Consider the following 23,212-nt stretch of genomic DNA (forward strand, 5'->3'; position numbering starts at 1 on the left):
ATCCTGGAGCTTCTCCTATTGTATCTGGAGGAAAGGACCCCGGAGTAAGCAGTCACTATATACTGTACTATATATATCTATATACACTGTATGTATACAAGCAAATAAAACCCCAGAAGGAAACAAGTTAGAGAATGATACAAAGAAACAAAATGTTATCCCTGGATGTCTGAAAGATGGCGGCCGCTCCAGTCCTCCAGGTACTTGTCATTATCAGTCCTATAGCCCACGTACTGCGCTCATATAGATTTGACTCGCTGATCCAGAGAAGAGGACTGGCCATTAAGATATATAGGACATATAGGACATATGGAAATAACAGAGGCCTCTCCTGATCAGCAGGGGGCACAATCAAATCTTTATAGCAGTGTAACAACCTACTGACCTCTAAGTCTAATAATACACCTTGACCAATTCTTTGCAGCAGTCTCCTCATTTACATCACAGACAGGATTACAATAGAAGATAACACCTCTATAGATAACACCACTGAGCCACCATTACATCACTACTGACCATAGATGATGTCACAGCTTAGCTCCTCCTCCTCCCTGCACTGAGCATGTCTGGAAAACTCCCCCATAGACCTCAATGAGTCGGCTCCAGTCTATTGCTGCCTATGGCCATGACTGTGCTGTAAAGCAGATCACTAAATGCTGTTATCAGAGCAGACAAGATGGCCGCCCCCATAATCATGGACAGAAAATATAAACCGATGATTTTGTCTGGTTTTAATAAATGAGCCATTCCCTTTAAGAGCGCCGTTCATTGATGGTCCGTTACTCGGCCTCCCCTGTATAAGACTGGTGAGGACGCGCTTCTTCCCCCGCGCAGCGCCCGCAGGCGGTTTCTACGGCTTGTATTAGTCGGTGTCTTCTGCCAGGCCCGAAGCGGCTCACAATCTGCTGCAGCCATCTATCTTCTGCATAGTCTGCACAGGCACGTATATTATTACTCCTCGCGCCGCCATAAATCAGGCGGCTGCAATGTTTAAAGGGCAACACCCCCAATATATACATCTACCCGAGAGCCGCAATCAGTCTGCTCACATTATTCGGTTTCTGGAAAGCTGAGTAATAACTAATATGGCTCTCGGTACAGATCCTAAAGATTGACACCCAGCTTTCTGAGACTCCTGATAGGTAAACTTGTGTGACTTCACGACCATATGGCATTGAGTTAGTCAGATCATGGACATGACCACTTCAAAAAGTGAAGCGTGTGGCACTTTAAAGTTTTGGGTAAAGCACGGAAACCCTACTCAGCTTTCCAAGGCCCCTGATTGACAATACTGGCTGACTACACCCCCATAGTGGAATGAGCTGGTCAGGCTGTGTGAATGGGGGTCAGTACGTCTCAATATCATATATATAATATAGCTTACAGAGACTGACACTCAACTACGTCTCCAGTCCCGACATCTCATACACAGTAGCGGCTCCCAGACGTTCCGGAATGAACTTTCCCCCGTTTACCTGTAATCGCCTCGCAGCCGGCCTATAAGTTGTAAACGTATGGTGCCGCATTGCCTAGCAACGTCCTGATAAGATATGGATCTGGATAATACTGCCATATTGATACATGTCAGGAACAGAGAAGTGGAAATAACTAATTACATTCATATATCTGCCGCCATGATTAATGGAGAACCGCGAGGTCAGGGTGACACCCGGAAACTGTCGCCATACTTGTGTAATAGTACCGTACGAGGCTGCATACTGTAACAGTGACATAAGTGAACATGAAATACTGCCACACAGTGCACATATAACAGTGCTATACGTTGCCCAGACACACAGAAGACACAATACTGCCATACAGTACATATATAATGTTCCTTCAGTATCCCCACATGTACTATAATGTCCCTCGGTATCTCCACATGTAGTATAATGTCCCCTCAGTATCTCCACATGTAGTATAATGACCCCTCAGTATCCCCACATGTAGTATAATGGCCCCTCAGTGCCCTCACATGTAGTATAATGTTCCTCAGTGTCCCCACATGTAGTATAATGTCCCTCAGTATCTCCACATGTAGAATAATGACCCCTCAGTGTCCCCACATGTAGTATAATGTCCCTCAATGTCCCACATGTAGTATAATGTCCCCTCAGTATCTCCACATGTAGTATAATGTCCCCTCAGTATCTCCACATGTAGTATAATGGCCCCTCAGTGCCCTCACATGTAGTATAATGTTCCTCAGTGTCCCCACATGTAGTATAATGTCTCCTCAGTATCTCCACATGTAGTATAATGTCCCCTCAGTGTCCCCACATGTAGTATAATGTCCCCTCAGTATCTCCACATGAAGTATAATGTCCCTCAGTATCTCCACATGTAGTATAATGTCCCTCAATGTCCCACATGTAGTTTAATGTCCCTCAGTATCTCCACATGTAGTATAATGACCCCTCAGTATCTCCACATGTAGTATCATGTCCCCTCAGTATGTCCACATGTAGTATCATGTCCCCTCAGTATCCCCACATGTAGTATAATGTCTCCTCAGTATCTCCACATGTAGTATAATGTCCCCTCAGTATCTCCACATGTAGTATAATGTCCCGTCAGTGTCCCCACATGTAGTATAATGTCCCTCAGTATCCCCACATGCAGTATAATGTCCCCTCAGTATCCCCACATGCAGTATAATGTCCCCTCAGTATCCCCACATGCAGTATAATGTCCCCTCAGTGTCCCCACATGTAGTATAATGTCCCGTCAGTGTCCCCACATGTAGTATAATGTCCCCTCATGGGATACTGAGGGACATTATACTACATGTGGAGATACCGAGGGGACATTATACTACATGTGGAAAATACTGAGGGGACATTATACTACATGTGGAGATACTGAGGGGACAGTATACTACATGTGGGGATACTGAGGGGCCATTATACTACATGTGGAGATACTGAGGGGCCATTATACTACATGTGAGGGCACTGAGGGGCCATTATACTACATGTGCGGACACTGATGGGCCATTATACTACATGTGGAGATACTGAGGGGTCATTATACTACATGTGGAGATACTGAGGGGACATTATACTACATGTGGAGATACTGAGGGGACATTATACTACATGTGGGGATACTGAGGGGCCATTATACTACATGTGGAGATACTGAGGGGCCATTATACTACATGTGGGGACACTGAGGGGCCATTATACTACATGTGGAGATACTGAGGGGACATTATACTACATGTGGAGATACTGAGGCGACATTATACTACATGTGGAGATACTGAGGGGCCATTATACTACATGTGGAGATACTGAGGGGCCATTATACTACATGTGTGGACACTGAGAGGCCATTATACTACATGTGGAGATACTGAGGGGACATTATACTACATGTGGAGATACTGAGGGGACATTATACTACATGTGGAGATACTGAGGGGCCATTATAATACATGTGGAGATACTGAGGGACATTATACTACATGTGAGGGCACTGAGGGGCCATTATACTACACGTGGAGATACCGAGGAGACATTATACGACACGTGGAGATACCGAGGAGACATTATACTACATGTGGAGCTACTGAGGAGACATTATACTCCATGTGGGACACTGAGGGACATTATACTACTACATTATACTATAATGTCCCCTCAGTATCTCCACATGTAGTATAATGGACCCCTCAGTACCCTCACATGTAATATAATGGTTCCCACACTCCCCCCGCCTATTGTATATTGACACATCAGTCATTCAATAGTGTAATAGTGTCCAGATAATACTATCGTACAGCGGGTAGGTAATACTGCCATTGCATACACATAATACTGTCGTACAGAGGATAAGTAATAGTGCCATTGTGTACACATGAGACTGTACGGAAGACATTTATTGTCCCCATAGTTCTGCCTGTGTGGCCACTATATGTAGATGCTCCTTTAAGACATGGCCGCCACCCAGTGATCTATAAATTTGCAGGAAGCGACAACTTTCTTAGGATAATTTGCGTTAATTTGACGACCGTGACCCGGTGACAACTCATTGTGACAAGAAGCCTTAAAGGAACAAATTATGGAAGATCTAAATCACAATTAAGCACCTTCTCTGACAAGTCTTGGGCCTGGTGAGTGTGCCCGGCTGGTGAAGGAGCGGCCGCCGCTCGGGAGGAGATTGTGCGGTATTTAAGAACTAGCTAAGTGAGAGGCGGCACAATTATATGTCTCTGAGGTGTCACAACGAATCTAGAGCGAGCGCACCGCTATGTCTTCACGTGTGACTTCATTTAAAGGGCACTCAAGATAGAAATAGGAAGATTTACCGCCATTGCTGGGACCCCAGATCCGTTTTCACACCTATCACCGCTGCACCTCAGCACCGCCCCCCGCTGGACAGTCTCCATCACTGCATCTCTATTTGTGGAGGTCACTACTTGGCAGCAACATCGTGGCGGTAACTTGGTCTGGTCACCCCAAACCTAACCGCTAATTAGGGTTCAGCGGTCGGGATCAGGATGGCAGGAGATGGCCACAGGGATCCAGGGTGAAGATGGAGGAGACCCTTGTCTTCTGGGCCCTGCCCACTCCTCATCCCTGGGCCCTGCCTGCTGACTGAGCCCACAATCCTCCCTGATATTATGGATAGAGACTCCAGACGGCGCCTCCTACAGGCCATGGGACACAGTCTAGCCGTAACCCAAAAATGTCATTATTTCCATTGAGCGGATGAAACAATTTTCTCTAAATTACACCTGAATAACAAGAGTGGAAAAATGTATAAAGAAGAAGGTCCGGGGAATTGGAGATGAAGACGTCTGGTAGATGGAAGAGGGTAAAGGAGCAAGATTATCTGGATATAGAAGAGAGAATGAAATAGTTACAGATACAGAGATAATATGATGGAGACCCCAATACACAGGCGTATACATATCTATCTATCTATCTATCTATCTATCTATCTATCTATCTATCTATCTCCTGTCTATCTATCTATCTATCTATCTATCTATCTATCTATCTCCTGTCTATCTATCTATCTATCTATCTATCTATCTATCTATCTATCTCCTATCTATCTATCTATCTATCTATCTCCTATCTATCTATCTATCTATCTATCTATCTCCTATCTATCTATCTATCTATCTATCTATCTATCTATCTATCTCCTGTCTATCTATCTATCTATCTATCTATCTATCTATCTATCTATCTCCTATCTATCTATCTATCTATCTATCTATCTATCTATCTCCTATCTATCTATCTATCTATCTATCTATCTATCTATCTATCTCCTGTCTATCTATCTATCTATCTATCTATCTATCTATCTATCTATCTATCTATCTATCTATCTATCTATCCTCTCATGTACTTGTAGGATTGCCCAGTCTCGCACTACTCCTTGTGAGCTGCTCCATCCTGATAGATATATCTTGGCGTCCTGACATATTTGGGGCTCACTGCGTCACTTTGATGTTGCGACTACTTATCCTAATGACTGTGTGTAATATCCGAGGTCTCTCCTGTCATCTCCCATCTGTAGCCTTCTCTATAGTCGTGACCTTGTCTGGTCAGAGCCGCCGCCCTCCATGTGGATTGTGACCAATCAGACACATTATAATGTCTCATCTTCCTCCTTGCCCTTATCTTTGCCCGTAGACATCTCACCTGACTGCGGTTACCAAATTTATTGATTTTCTTAAATTGAATTCTGAGAGAAACAAGAAGAATATCAGAGAGAAAGCCCCGAGCAATGGCGGCATCAACTGCACGGACAACCATGTAATACATCATAACATAATGGACACTGCTGTGTAATAAACTGTATACCATAGTCATACTAAGAGACTGGTAATATCCTGTACTGTGACATCACTGTGTATTATCTTGTACTGTGACATCACTGTGTGTATTATCCCTGTACTGTGACATCATTGTGTATTATCTCTGTACTGTGACATCATTGTGTGTATTATCCCTATACTGTGACATCATTGTGTGTATTATCCCTGTACTGTGACATCACTGTGTGTATTATCCTGCACTGTGACATCATTGTGTGTATTATCTCTGTACTGTGACATCATTGTGTGTATTATCCCTGTACTGTGACATCATTGTGTGTATTATCCCTGTACTGTGACATCATTGTGTGTATTATCTCTGTACTGTGACATCATTGTGTGTATTATCCCTGTACTGTGACATCATTGTGTGTATTATCTCTGTACTGTGACATCACTGTGTGTATTATCCTGCACTGTGACATCATTGTGTGTATTATCTCTGTACTGTGACATCATTGTGTGTATTATCCCTGTACTGTGACATCATTGTGTGTATTATCTCTGTACTGTGACATCACTGTGTGTATTATCCTGCACTGTGACATCATTGTGTGTATTATCTCTGTACTGTGACATCATTGTGTGTATTATCCCTGTACTGTGGCATCAATGTGTGTATTATCTCTGTACTGTGACATCACTGTGTGTATTATCCTGTACTGTGACATCACTGTGTGTATTATCTCTGTACTGTGACATCATTGTGTGTATTATCCCTGTACTGTGACATCACTGTGTGTATTATCCCTGTACTGTGACATCACTGTGTGTATTATCTCTGTACTGTGACATCACTGTGTGTATTATCCTGTACTGTGACATCACTGTGTGTATTATCCTGTACTGTGACATCACTGTGTGTATTATCCCTGTACTGTGACATCACTGTGTGTATTATCCCTGTACTGTGACATCACCGTGTGTATTATCCCTGTACTGTGACATCACTGTGTGTATTATCCTGTACTGTGACATCACTGTGTGTATTATCCTGTACTGTGACATCACTGTGTGTATTATCCTGTACTGTGACATCACTGTGTGTATTATCCCTGTACTGTGACATCACTGTGTGTATTATCCCTGTACTGTGACATCACTGTGTTTTTTATCCTGTACTGTGACATCACATTGTGTATTATCTCTGTACTGTGACATCACTGTGTGTATTATCCTGTACTGTGACATCATTGTGTGTATTATCTCTGTACTGTGACATCACTGTGTGTATTATCCTGTACTGTGACATCACTGTGTGTATTATCCTGTACTGTGACATCACTGTGTGTATTATCCTGTACTGTGACATCACTGTGTGTATTATCCTGTACTGTGACATCACTGTGTGTATTATCCTGTACTGTGACATCACTGTGTGTATTATCTCTGTACTGTGACATCACTGTGTGTATTATCCTGTACTGTGACATCACTGTGTGTATTATCCTGTACTGTGACATCACTGTGTGTATTATCCCTGTACTGTGACATCACTGTGTGTATTATCTCTGTACTGTGACATCACTGTGTGTATTATCCTGTACTGTGACATCACTGTGTGTATTATCTCTGTACTGTGACATCACTGTGTGTATTATCCTGTACTGTGACATCACTGTGTGTATTATCCTGTACTGTGACATCACTGTGTGTATTATCCTGTACTGTGACATCACTGTGTGTATTATCCCTGTACTGTGACATCACTGTGTGTATTATCCTGTACTGTGACATCACTGTGTGTATTATCTTGTACTGTGACATCACTGTGTGTATTATCCTGCACTGTGACATCATTGTGTGTATTATCTCTGTACTGTGACATCATTGTGTGTATTATCCCTGTACTGTGACATCACTGTGTGTATTATCCTGTACTGTGACATCACTGTGTGTATTATCTCTGTACTGTGACATCATTGTGTGTATTATCCCTGTACTGTGACATCACTGTGTGTATTATCCCTGTACTGTGACATCACTGTGTGTATTATCTCTGTACTGTGACATCACTGTGTGTATTATCCTGTACTGTGACATCACTGTGTGTATTATCCTGTACTGTGACATCACTGTGTGTATTATCCTGTACTGTGACATCACTGTGTGTATTATCCTGTACTGTGACATCACTGTGTGTATTATCCTGTACTGTGACATCACTGTGTGTATTATCCCTGTACTGTGACATCACTGTGTGTATTATCCCTGTACTGTGACATCACTGTGTGTATTATCCCTGTACTGTGACATCACTGTGTGTATTATCCCTGTACTGTGACATCACTGTGTTTTTTATCCTGTACTGTGACATCACATTGTGTATTATCTCTGTACTGTGACATCACTGTGTGTATTATCCTGTACTGTGACATCATTGTGTGTATTATCTCTGTACTGTGACATCACTGTGTGTATTATCCTGTACTGTGACATCACTGTGTGTATTATCCTGTACTGTGACATCACTGTGTGTATTATCCTGTACTGTGACATCACTGTGTGTATTATCCCTGTACTGTGACATCACTGTGTGTATTATCCCTGTACTGTGACATCACTGTGTGTATTATCCTGTACTGTGACATCATTGTGTGTATTATCTCTGTACTGTGACATCACTGTGTGTATTATCCTGTACTGTGACATCACTGTGTGTATTATCCTGTACTGTGACATCACTGTGTGTATTATCTCTGTACTGTGACATCACTGTGTGTATTATCCTGTACTGTGATATCACTGTGTGTATTATCCTGTACTGTGACATCACTGTGTGTATTATCCTGTACTGTGACATCACTGTGTGTATTATCCTGTACTGTGACATCACTGTGTGTATTATCTCTGTACTGTGACATCACTGTGTGTATTATCCTGTACTGTGACATCACTGTGTGTATTATCTCTGTACTGTGACATCACTGTGTGTATTATCCTGTACTGTGACATCACTGTGTGTATTATCTCTGTACTGTGACATCACTGTGTGTATTATCTCTGTACTGTGACATCACTGTGTGTATTATCCTGTACTGTGACATCACTGTGTGTATTATCTCTGTACTGTGACATCACTGTGTGTATTATCTCTGTACTGTGACATCACTGTGTGTATTATCCTGTACTGTGACATCACTGTGTGTATTATCCCTGTACTGTGACATCACTGTGTGTATTATCCTGTACTGTGACATCACTGTGTGTATTATCTCTGTACTGTGACATCACTGTGTGTATTATCTTGTACTGTGACATCACTGTGTGTATTATCCTGTACTGTGACATCACTGTGTGTATTATCTCTGTACTGTGACATCACTGTGTGTATTATCCTGTACTGTGACATCACTGTGTGTATTATCCTGTACTGTGACATCACTGTGTGTATTATCTCTGTACTGTGACATCACTGTGTGTATTATCCTGTACTGTGACATCACTGTGTGTATTATCCTGTACTGTGACATCACTGTGTGTATTATCCCTGTACTGTGACATCACTGTGTGTATTATCTCTGTACTGTGACATCACTGTGTGTATTATCTCTGTACTGTGACATCACTGTGTGTATTATCCTGTACTGTGACATCACTGTGTGTATTATCTCTGTACTGTGACATCACTGTGTGTATTATCCTGTACTGTGACATCACTGTGTGTATTATCCTGTACTGTGACATCACTGTGTGTATTATCTCTGTACTGTGACATCACTGTGTGTATTATCCTGTACTGTGACATCACTGTGTGTATTATCCTGTACTGTGACATCACTGTGTGTATTATCCTGTACTGTGACATCACTGTGTGTATTATCTCTGTACTGTGACATCACTGTGTGTATTATCCCTGTACTGTGACATCACTGTGTGTATTATCCCTGTACTGTGACATCACTGTGTGTATTATCCTGTACTGTGACATCACTGTGTGTATTATCCTGTACTGTGACATCACTGTGTGTATTATCCTGTACTGTGACATCACTGTGTGTATTATCCTGTACTGTGACATCACTGTGTGTATTATCCCTGTACTGTGACATCACTGTGTGTATTATCTCTGTACTGTGACATCACTGTGTGTATTATCCCTGTACTGTGACATCACTGTGTGTATTATCCCTGTACTGTGACATCACTGTGTGTATTATCCTGTACTGTGACATCACTGTGTGTATTATCTCTGTACTGTGACATCACTGTGTGTATTATCCTGTACTGTGGCATCAATGTGTGTATTATCCTGTACTGTGACATCACTGTGTGTATTATCCTGTACTGTGACATCACTGTGTGTATTATCTCTGTACTGTGACATCACTGTGTGTATTATCCCTGTACTGTGACATCACTGTGTGTATTATCCTGTACTGTGACATCACTGTGTGTATTATCCTGTACTGTGACATCACTGTGTGTATTATCTCTGTACTGTGACATCACTGTGTGTATTATCTCTGTACTGTGACATCACTGTGTGTATTATCCCTGTACTGTGACATCACTGTGTGTATTATCCTGTACTGTGACATCACTGTGTGTATTATCCTGTACTGTGACATCACTGTGTGTATTATCTGTGTACTGTGACATCATTGTGTCTATTATCTCTGTACTGTGACATCACTGTGTGTATTATCCCTGTACTGTGACATCACTGTGTGTATTATCTCTGTACTGTGACATCACTGTGTGTATTATCCCTGTACTGTGACATCACTGTGTGTATTATCTCTGTACTGTGACATCACTGTGTGTATTATCCTGTACTGTGACATCACTGTGTGTATTATCTCTGTACTGTGACATCACTGTGTGTATTATCCTGTACTGTGACATCACTGTGTGTATTATCTCTGTACTGTGACATCACTGTGTGTATTATCTCTGTACTGTGACATCACTGTGTGTATTATCTCTGTACTGTGACATCACTGTGTGTATTATCCTGTACTGTGACATCACTGTGTGTATTATCTCTGTACTGTGACATCACTGTGTGTATTATCCTGTACTGTGACATCACTGTGTGTATTATCCTGTACTGTGACATCACTGTGTGTATTATCCCTGTACTGTGACATCACTGTGTGTATTATCCTGTACTGTGACATCACTGTGTGTATTATCCTGTACTGTGACATCACTGTGTGTATTATCCCTGTAGGCGGTCACTATTCCTGTATCTTCCGTAGTGTTAGTGTCTTGCGGGTGTTTCAGGGTTGCGGCCCCTTGTGTCTCTCTCAGGTTAGTGACTTGTCAGGCTGATGATGTCTCCGGGTCACTCCCGATGGCACCTGCAGTACTTTATACCCGGAGATGCAGAAGTAGATAATCGATATTGCAGATGAGGAGATTACTGGGGTTATAATCCAGGCAGTGACGTACATACATCTATATCTGACAATCTCCGCACCTTCCCGAAAATCTCATTGAACAGGTGAAATATTCCGCTATCATGTGTCACCTGCTGGATTAATAAGGGATCTGGGTTATGGGGTCGACCTAAAACACTGTAATGTGGGGGCACAGCCTGTGGCCCCTGAATGTCTGTGTCCAAAAGATCGCTGTGATGGGCACTATTCTGGGGAGTGACCACCATTACTGTGGGGGTCACTGTGTGCTTTGGACTGTTCCGGGGACTCTCTGTGATTGGCATTATTTTGGGGTGGGGGTTACAGAATAAATGGGGTATCAGTGTGACTATGTGAGTTGCACTTTAGGGCAGGTGACTGATGGGGTAAGGACCGGGACACTGTAACTTTTAGGTTCTGGGCCCCATTATAAAGTCATAGTCACCAACTCTCCCAAATTCGTCAGGATATACCGCGTGGTCCTTCCCAGTTTTGGGGAGGTCTCAGGCTTAGTTCGGGGTTGGGAGTCTTCACCCCCCTGCACTGAAGACTTTTGCACATCTCACTTATTAGACTTTTCTTGGATTACATTATTGATAACTTTGTATCATTTCCTTCCACTTCACAATTATCTGATACTTTGTGTCACTGAAAGCTCAATAAATCCATGGGGGTGTGTGGCTGTGTCTGACAGATATATCTGCTATAAACTGTATCAGCTACATCAAGACTCCCCAGCAATGCTCACACAATACAGCAACGTGTCCAATTAACTATACCGCCATACAAAGCCTGTATGTTACCCAGGGGTTACTTTTATGTTCCCTGGTGGCCTAACGCAGTGACTAATGGTCACATCCCCAGTGGTCTACAGGAGTCACGCTGTTATATTTCCAGGTCATCTTGGGCAGTAAAAGGTTTACGGTAAAGTCCCTGGTGGTTCAGTGAACTAAAGCGGTGAATTCCCTTGTCATCTGGGGAAGGAAAGCGTTTAATGGTGGAGTCCCAGGTGGTCTAAAGCAATAATATGGTTGAAGATAAAGTCCCTGGTGGTGTAGGGCAATAATAGGGTTAATTATACAGTCCCTGATGGTCTAGAGTCATAATAGAGTTAATAGCAAAATCTCTGGTGGTCTAGGGCGGTAATAGGGTTATTAAGGAAATCTCATGGCCTAGGGCAGTAATAGGGCTAATAGCAATATACCTGGTGGTCTAGGATAATAATAGGGTCACTGGTAAAGTCCTTGTTGGTCTATGGCAGTAATAAGGTAAATGTTGACATCTCTGGTGGGCTAGGGCAGTGTTATGGTTAACAGAAATAGACCTGGAGATCTCTGGAAGTAATAGGGTTAATTGTATGGTCTCTGGTGGTCTAGGGCAGTAATAGGGTTAATTGTAAGATCTCTGGTCCACTAGGACAGTGATGAGGTGAATATCAATACTCCTGGTGGTGTAGGGTAGTATTAGGTTTAATAGTAAAATCTATGGTGGTCTAGGGCGGTAATAGGGTTAATGATAAAATCAAAGATGGTAATAGGGTTTATAGCCATAGATTTGGTGGTTTAGGATGGTAATAGGGTTAATAGTAAAGTCCCTGATAATCTAAGGAAGCTATAGGGTTAGTCCCTGGTGGTCTTTGGCCATTATAAGGTTAATATTGCTATCTCTGGTGGTCTAGGGCAGTAATGGGGTTAATAGCAATAGACTTGGTGGTCTATAGGGCAGTAATAGGGTTAATGGTAAAGTCTCTGGTGGTCTATAGGGCAGTAATAGGGTTAATGGTAAAGTCTCTGGTGGTCTAGGGTAGTAATAGGGTTAATGGTAAAGTCTCTGGTGGTCTATAGGGCAGTAATAGGGTTAATGGTAAAGTCTTTGGTGGTCTAGGGCAGTAATAGGGTTAATGGTAAAGTCTCTGGTGGTCTAGGGCAGTAATAGGGTTAATGGTAAAGTCTCTGGTGGTCTATAGGGCAGTAATAGGGTTAATGGTAAAGTCTCTGGTGGTCTAGGGCAGTAATAGGGTTAATGGTAAAGTCTCTGGTGGTCTAGGGCAGTAATAGGGTTAATGGCAAAGTCTCTGGTGGTCTATAGGGCAGTAATAGGGTTAATGGTAAAGTCTCTGGTGGTCTATAGGGCAGTAATAGGGTTAATAGTAAAGTCTCTGGTGGTCTAGGGCAGTAATAGGGTTAATGGTAAAGTCTCTGGTGGTCTATAGGGCAGTAATAGGGTTAATGGTAAAGTCTCTGGTGGTCTAGGGCAGTAATAGGGTTAATGGTAAAGTCTCTGGTGGTCTATAGGGCAGTAATAGGGTTAATGGTAAAGTCTCTGGTGGTCTATAGGGCAGTAATAGGGTTAATAGTAAAGTCTCTGGTGGGCTAGGGCAGTAATAGGGTTAATGGCAAAGTCTCTGGTGGTCTATAGGGCAGTAATAGGGTTAATGGTAAAGTCTCTGGTGGTCTATAGGGCAGTAATAGGGTTAATAGTAAAGTCTCTGGTGGTCTAGGGCAGTAATAGGGTTAATGGTAAAGTCTCTGGTGGTCTATAGGGCAGTAATAGGGTTAATAGTAAAGTCTCTGGTGGTCTATAGGGCAGTAATAGGGTTAATAGTAAAGTCTCTGGTGGTCTATAGGGCAGTAATAGGGTTAATAGTAAAGTCTCTGGTGTTCTAAGGCAGTATAAGGGTTAATGGTAAAGTCTCTGGTGGTCTAGGGCAGTAATAGGGTTAATAGTAAAGTCTCTGGTGGTCTAGGGCAGTAATAGGGTTAATGGTAAAGTCTCTGGTGGTCTATAGGGCAGTAATAGGGTTAATAGTAAAGTCTCTGGTGGTCTAGGGCAGTAATAGGGTTAATGGTAAAGTCTCTGGTGGTCTATAGGGCAGTAATAGGGTTAATGGTAAAGTCTCTGGTGGTCTATAGGGCAGTAATAGGGTTAATAGTAAAGTCTCTGGTGGTCTAGGGCAGTAATAGGGTTAATGGTAAAGTCTCTGGTGGTCTATAGGGCAGTAATAGGGTTAATGGTAAAGTCTCTGGTGGTCTATAGGGCAGTAATAGGGTTAATAGTAAAGTCTCTGGTGGTCTATAGGGCAGTAATAGGGTTAATAGTAAAGTCCCTGGTGGTCTAGGGCAGTATAAGGGTTGATATCAATAGACTTGGTGGTCTAGGGCAGTAATAGGGTTAATGGTAAAGTCTCTGGTGGTCTAGGGTAGTGACGGGGTTGGTATCAATAGACCTGGTGGTCTCGGGTAGTTATAGGATTAATACTAGTCTTGTCATGTGATCTTGTAGATGAATGATGACGCCTTGTCCCATGCAGCTCATGTTCAGCCTCCCATCCTCCGCGTATACCATGCCGGTTACACCAGGATATATCACACGCACAGTGTTCCCTCTTGTTGGGCAGATTATTCAGTGTAAATATACTCTCTGCCTGACTACAAGAACGGACAGAGGACCTGAATGTTTTGGGGGGTCCTTGAGCCCTGGGGTCCCCTAGGAAATGAAAGCCTCAGGCCATATCCAATGGTCAGTGTCTGGCCGGGGCCTCCGCTCTACTGACCCTGCCCATGTCCCTCTGCTGATATGCTATATTTGGATCTGGCCCCTCACCCCTAAGTGTCCTCCCATGTCTTCGCTCACGCATTCATCTTATCTTTGATGCTACTTGAGTTCTACATCATCTCCAATCACATCCAGATCTTTCATCTCTAAGAATGAAGTAAACCATCGACGCTCAGATGATGAATTGCGGAGGAGACTTATTCTCATACCCAGGACTCCTGAGGAAAGTTTCCTTCCCTTGGTGGACCTGTCAGTATTAACCTTCGGATCTTCAACGCTATATACTCTCACTATAATGCAGCAGCCATGTTAGTTCCCCAGTGTGCGGTTCCCGTCCCGTTACTCGCTACACTAGACGTAGTTTGTGGCTTATTCTCTGGTTTTTGCGTCCACTTGTATCTCAGTGAAGTCGATAGAATGATACAAAGTTGCTTCCACATTCTTTCCACCTTTTGCCCCATTGATGGTGAAAAGTTGATGGTTTTTTTTATTGCTATGGATGACGTACGGAAAAACGGAACAGAACGACGACAAATGTGAATGTGGCCCAAACTAGGATGTGTAACCTCTGAGTCTGATGAGGTCATTGCTTTGCCTTTAGGGACAGATTTAAGAGGCCACGAGGGACGGCCATGGCCAATATCCTGAGACCTCATTAACAAAAACATTGGAGCAGGAAATTTATCGGAGACGGCGCGACCTATAATACATATTCAGCTGGAAACGTCTGCGAGGAACACAAGCAATGAGCGCGCTGCGATATTTAGGATGGCGATTTTATATCTGCAAGTAACCCTTCACTCTCCAGCCAGAACCAAGGAGGTGACGAGAGGCAGATACCGGCCCTGTCTCTGCTGGTGACATCATAGACTTCTCATTGTCAGTCCTTAGTGTAGACCGATATGTCCTCCGCCCTCAGTAAGCGGCCACTCCGGACAGAAGGGCAGGATTACTCTGTATTAGGACACTGCAGTACAATGACATATTATAGGGTTCTGTCCCTGGTGGTCTTGTGCTATATATACAGATTATAGTGTCCTGTCCCTGGTGGTCTTGTGGTATATATACAGATTGTACTGTTCTGTCCCTGGTGGTCTTGTGGTATATATACAGATTATACTGTTCTGTCCCTGGTGGTCCTGTGGTATATATACAGATTATACTGTCCTGTCCCTGGTGGTCTTGTGGTATATATACAGATTGTACTGTTCTGTCCCTGGTGGTCCTGTGGTATATATACAGATTGTACTGTTGTGTCCCTGGTGGTCCTGTGCTATATATACAGATTATACTGTCCTGTGCCTGGTGGTCCTGTGGTATATATACAGATTGTACTGTTCTGTCCCTGGTGGTCCTGTGGTATATATACAGATTATACTGTCCTGTCCCTGGTGGTCTGGTGGTATATATACAGATTGTACTGTTCTGTCCCTGGTGGTCTTGTGGTATATATACAGATTATACTGTCCTGTCCCTGGTGGTCCTGTGCTATATATACAGATTATACTGTTCTGTCCCTGGTGGTCTTGTGGTATATATACAGATTATACTGTTCTGTCCCTGGTGGTCCTGTGGTATATATACAGATTGTACTGTCCTGTCCCTGGTGGTCTTGTGCTTTATATACAGATTATACTGTCCTGTCCCTGGTGGTCTTGTGGTATATATACAGATTATACTGTTCTGTCCCTGGTGGTCCTGTGGTATATATACAGATTGTACTGTTGTGTCCCTGGTGGTCCTGTGCTATATATACAGATTATACTGTTCTGTCCCTGGTGGTCTTGTGGTATATATACAGATTATACTGTTCTGTCCCTGGTGGTCTTGTGGTATATATACAGATTATACAGTTCTGTCCCTGGTGGTCTTGTGGTATATATACAGATTATACAGTTCTGTCCCTGGTGGTCTTGTGGTATATATACAGATTATACTGTCCTGTCCCTGGTGGTCTTGTGGTATATATACAGATTATACTGTCCTGTCCCTGGTAGTCTTGTGGTATATATACAGATTATACTGTTCTGTCCCTGGTGGTCCTGTGCTATATATACAGACTATACTGTCCTGTCCCTGGTGGTCTTGTGGTATATATACAGATTATACTGTCCTGTCCCTGGTGGTCTTGTGGTATATATACAGATTATACTGTCCTGTCCCTGGTGGTCTTGTGGTATATATACAGATTATACTGTCCTGTCCCTGGTGGTCTGGTGGTATATATACAGATTATACTGTCCTGTCCCTGGTGGTCTTGTGGTATATATACAGATTATACTGTTCTGTCCCTGGTGGTCTTGTGCTATATATACAGATTATACTGTCCTGTCCCTGGTGGTCCTGTGGTATATATACAGATTATACTGTTCTGTCCCTGGTGGTCTTGTGGTATATATACAGATTATACTGTCCTGTCCCTGGTGGTCTTGTGGTATATATACAGATTATACTGCTCTGTCCCTGGTGGTCTGGTGGTATATATACAGATTATACTGTCCTGTCCCTGGTGGTCTTGTGGTATATATACAGATTATACTGTCCTGTCCCTGGTGGTCCTGTGCTATATATACAGATTATACTGTCCTGTCCCTGGTGGTCTTGTGGTATATATACAGATTATACTGTCCTGTCCCTGGTGGTCTTGTGGTATATATACAGATTATACTGTCCTGTCCCTGGTGGTCTTGTGGTATATATACAGATTATACTGTCCTGTCCCTGGTGGTTTTGTGGTATAAATACAGATTATACTGTCCTGTGCCTGGTGGTCTTGTGGTATATATACAGATTATACTGTTCTGTCCCTGGTGGTCCTGTGCTATATATACAGATTATACTGTCCTGTCCCTGGTGGTCTTGTGGTATATATACAGATTATACTGTCCTGTCCCTGGTGGTCTTGTGGTATATATACAGATTATACTGTCCTGTCCCTGGTGGTCTTGTGGTATATATACAGATTATACTGTCCTGTCCCTGGTGGTCTGGTGGTATATATACAGATTATACTGTCCTGTCCCTGGTGGTCTTGTGGTATATATACAGATTATACTGTTCTGTCCCTGGTGGTCTTGTGCTATATATACAGATTATACTGTCCTGTCCCTGGTGGTCCTGTGCTATATATACAGAATATTCTGTTTTGTCCCTGGTGGTCTTGTGGTATATATACAGATTATACTGCTCTGTCCCTGGTGGTCTTGTGGTATATATACAGATTATACTGTCCTGTGCCTGGTGGTCTTGTGGTATATATACAGATTATACTGTTCTGTCCCTGGTGGTCCTGTGCTATATATACAGATTATACTGTCCTGTCCCTGGTGGTCTTGTGGTATATATACAGATTATACTGTCCTGTCCCTGGTGGACTTGTGGTATATATACAGATTATACTGTCCTGTCCCTGGTGGTCTTGTGGTATATATACAGATTATACTGTCCTGTCCCTGGTGGTCTTGTGGTATATATACAGATTATACTGTCCTGTCCCTGGTGGTCTTGTGGTATATATACAGATTATACTGTCCTGTCCCTGGTGGTCTTGTGGTATATATACAGATTATACTGTTCTGTCCCTGGTGGTCTTGTGCTATATATACAGATTATACTGTCCTGTCCCTGGTGGTCTTGTGGTATATATACAGATTATACTGCTCTGTCCCTGGTGGTCTTGTGGTATATATACAGATTATACTGCTCTGTCCCTGGTGGTCTTGTGCTATATATACAGATTATACTGTTCTGTCCCTGGTGGTCCTGTGTATATATACAGATTATACTGTCCTGTCCCTGGTGGTCTTGTGCTATATATACAGATTATACTGTTCTGTCCCTGGTGGTCTTGTGCTATATATACAGATTATACTGTCCTGTCCCTGGTGGTCTTGTGGTATATATACAGATTATACTGCTCTGTCCCTGGTGGTCTTGTGGTATATATACAGATTATACTGCTCTGTCCCTGGTGGTCTTGTGCTATATATACAGATTATACTGTTCTGTCCCTGGTGGTCCTGTGTATATATACAGATTATACTGTCCTGTCCCTGGTGGTCCTGTGGTATATATACAGATTATACTGTTGTGTCCCTGGTGGTCCTGTGCTATATATTCAGATTATACTGTCCTGTCCCTGGTAGTCTTGTGGTATATATACAGATTATACTGTTCTGTCCCTGGTGGTCTTGTGGTATATATACAGATTATACTGTCCTGTCCCTGGTGATCCTGTGCTATATATACAGATTATACTGTCCTGTCCCCGGTGGTCTTGTGGTATATATACAGATTATACTGTTCTGTCCCTGGTGGTCCTGTGCTATATATACAGATTATACTGTCCTGTCCCTGGTGGTTTTGTGGTATATATACAGATTATACTGTTCTGTCCCTGGTGGTCTTGTGGTATATATACAGATTATACTGTCCTGTCCCTGGTGGTCTTGTGGTATATATACAGATTATACTGTCCTGTCCCTGGTGGTTTTGTGGTATATATACAGATTATACTGTCCTGTCCCTGGTGGTCTTGTGGTATATATACAGATTATACTGTTCTGTCCCTGGTGGTCTTGTGGTATATATACAGATTATACTGTCCTGTCCCTGGTGGTCTTGTGGTATATATACAGATTATACTGTTCTGTCCCTGGTGGTCTTGTGGTATATATACAGATTATACTGTCCTGTCCCTGGTGGTCTTGTGGTATATATACAGATTATACTGTCCTGTCCCTGGTGGTCTTGTGGTATATATACAGATTATACTGTCCTGTCCCTGGTGGTCTTGTGGTATATATACAGATTATACTGTCCTGTCCCTGGTGGTCTTGTGGTATATATACAGATTATACTGTTCTGTCCCTGGTGGTCTTGTGGTATATATACAGATTATACTGTTCTGTCCCTGGTGGTCTTGTGGTATATATACAGATTATACTGTTCTGTCCCTGGTGGTCCTTTGGTCTCCGGATTCATTTATTAGTTTATCACATAACAATCCTTCATTACCTATAAACATAAATTTCATAGATTTTTTTTTTCTGTCCTGAGCCTTTATTGACTCCTATAATCCCGGAGCAGGGAGTCATTACTGCTAATAATGCGGCTCCACATCTGTGATCCTAGGGAATCATTAGCTGGAGTTTGTGGATTCTTCTGCTGGGTATATATGTATACAAGTCATCCTGGGAGTCGGCGTGACAAGATCTGCAGCGGGGGATTCTGGGAGAAGCGAGTGACGGCCAATTAATTACTAGTATAATATCCACTTATCTATAGAATACATGTCATCAGAGGAACAGACGGGGGGACGCAACCGTGCAGGCTCAGCAGGATCCCGCGAGTCTCATCGCATCTGCACAAATTAACAAGAAATCGGGGATTGGTGGGATTTAACCCCTTCTTGACTGCACTGTGAGCTTGTAAGTAACTTAGTATCCGGGCAGTTGTGTCCATGTGATGGGGAGGGGCCGTAGGTCAGTGATTAAAGGGGGAGGGGGGAGCAACCCCAAGCTCGATTCGGGTGCAGATCAAGTGACTTAGGGTCAGAAGGCAGCGGGGTATGTGCAACCTCCGAAATAATAGAGAGAAGAGTGACAAAAATTATTAAAATTAATCATAAAATCACTGAAGAGGCCCCAAAACACCAAAAGTGTAAATAATAATAATAATAATAATAATCCGGTATTATCTTATATTGTATATGATTTTGTTACTTAATATTATACTAGCCTCTGCCCGCGACTTCGTCTGCGGGTTGTTGACATCAATGATCCGCCTATATTCAGTAAATTGCTGCCGTTGATGGTTCGCCTGCTCCAGCGTTTCAGCAGCTCTTAAGCTGTCCTGCTGCTGAACTTGTTCCTCACACTGTGCCTGTGATTGTTCCAGCATTTCAGCAGCTCGCTGGGATGCCATATAATGAGCGGGTTGTTGGAGTTGGTGATCCGCATGCTCCGCCGTTTCGGCAGCTGCCAAACTGGCTTGCCACTGAACTTGTTCCTCGCGCTGTGCCTGTGATTGTTCCGGCTTCTCAGCAGCTCGCTGGGACGCCCTATAATGATCGTGTTGTTGGCGTCAATGATTCCCCCTCAGCTCCGCTTGAGGAGAACTCTGTGACTTCTGGCTCCTTCATAGCTCTCATTTGTCACAAATTAGATTCTCTTTTTCCCGACATGTTTAAAATTGACAAACTGCCAATTTGGATTAAAGGTGTTTGCCCATGTCAGTGTGTCAGCACTGCCTGGAGCAGATCAGATAAGATGCAAATGCCTGTACACAATGGTCTGAGGGTGAGCTGAGTATTTACACAGAGATAACAGCCCTGGCTGAGATAAGGCTGCTGCAGGAGCAGTGTAATATAGTATGTGAACATAAATTCATAACAGTCGTGAAGCCATGTCATTTACCAGGATAATGTTTTCATCGAGGTTACAATCTATCTATGTGCGGAATTTCATCCAAATCTGCTCAGTAGTTTTTGTGTGATTGTGGAACAAACATCCAAAGTTTCACATTTATAATATTAGCAGGAGCATATTATATTATTTTACATGGTATTGTATTATACTGTATTATAGTGTACCATATAGTATATATTATATTGTATTGTATTATATTATATTGTATTGTATTATATTGTATTGTGTTATATTGTATTATACTATAGTGTACCATATAGTATACAGTATATTATATTACATTGTATTATATTATATTGTATTGTGTTATATTGTATTACATTGTATTATATTATATCGCGTGGTATTGTGTTATAGTGTACCATATAGTATATATTGTATTATATTATATTACAGTATATTACATTGTATTGTATTATAGTGGACCATATAGTATATATTATATTACATTGTATTGTGTTATAGTGTAACACATGGTATATATTATATTGTATTATATTACATTGTATTATATAATATCACGTGTTATTGTGTTACTTTTTGTAGTGTTTCCTCCTTTGCCTGTTCCCGCTGTCTTCTAAGCCTCTCTCGCACCACACACCTCATTACAAAGACTTACACTTGACCGCCTTAGACCTTGTGTACACTTTGATGAATAGACGTCTTAGTCTTTCAGATTTCGTAGATGTTTCATTTTGAATATTTGCGGTGCTGGTCGGCCTGGGAGCCGCTTAATCCCGATTAGTCATGGTGTTATGGCGGTGAGGCTTTACAACCTGCGCCTGGTGAGGATGGGCCGCCCGTCCCCAGATGTTCCTTCCCACATCTGTCTTCCATTCACCAGACATTTCTGCGCAGTGACGTATTTGTCATCTCTTGTCACTTTTATTGCTTGGCAGAAGATTTGCTTTATATTTATGAACATAACTTTATGACCCGGCTCCGCGAGCCCAACACAATCCATAAATACTCCCATTATCTTCTATTCTGGATGTGATAAGCCGTCCATTGGCCGCTGCTGTCTCATCCTCCTGCCACAATCCTTCACAATGACCAAAATGCAGAAAATAACTCATTCCAGAAAAATCTTGTTTTTTATGTCTAACAATCCAAACGTCTTCTTATCTTCAGACAAGGGGCGCCCTGGAGGAAAATAACCAGGGAATCAACCCAAGACCATTTGCCACGTGGCATACGCCATGTTGTGACTCCTCTGTCACTGTCACCATGTCCGCTCACCCCCCATCTATTAAATATCTATTCCATGTTACACTAGGTTTGTCCAGATCTCAGTCCCAGGACCTTGTGTATGAGAAGCCGCAGCTGATAGAAGAGCCACAGACTCAACGACTCACAATCAGAAGGTTTTCTCTGACCCAATAACTCCATACTCCATACTAGTCTTCTTTACATGTATAATGCCCTGATGTATATATACAGCATATATCTATATGTGCCGGGGCTAGGAAAGAAGATTTATCAGGACTGGTGTCTCATAAGTTACCCTTAAGAAAAACCTCAACAGGTGCAGGATCCAAACTCTGTATAACTGCTTCATCTCTTCATTCCTTCCTTTTCCTTCCTTCTTCCCTTCCTTCTCCTAATCCTTCCTTCCTTCTTTCTTTCTTTCTTTCTTTCTTTCTTTCTTTCTTTCTTTCTTTCTTTCCTTCCTTCCTTCCTTCCTTCCTTCCTTCCTTCCTTCTTTCCTTCCTTCCTTCATTACTCTTCCTTCCTTCCTTCATTACTCCTCCTTCCTTTCCCTTTTCATTCATTCATTCATTCATTCATTCATTCCTTTATCCTCCATTCCTTCATTACTTCTACTTCCTTCCTTCATTTCCCTTTCTTTCTCCTCCCTTCCTTCCCTCCTTCCTTCCTTCATTACTCTTCCTTCCTTCCTTCCTTCCTTCCTTCCTTCCTTCCTTCCTTCCTTCCTTCTTCTTCCTTCATTCTTCCCTTCTTCCTTCCTTGTTTCCTTCGTTCCATTTCCTTTTTTTCTCCTTCCTCTTTTTCCCTTCCTTCTCCTT

The sequence above is a fragment of the Leptodactylus fuscus genome, chromosome 4 (assembly GCF_031893055.1).
Source record: "Leptodactylus fuscus isolate aLepFus1 chromosome 4, aLepFus1.hap2, whole genome shotgun sequence".
Classification (NCBI taxonomy): domain Eukaryota; kingdom Metazoa; phylum Chordata; class Amphibia; order Anura; family Leptodactylidae; genus Leptodactylus; species Leptodactylus fuscus.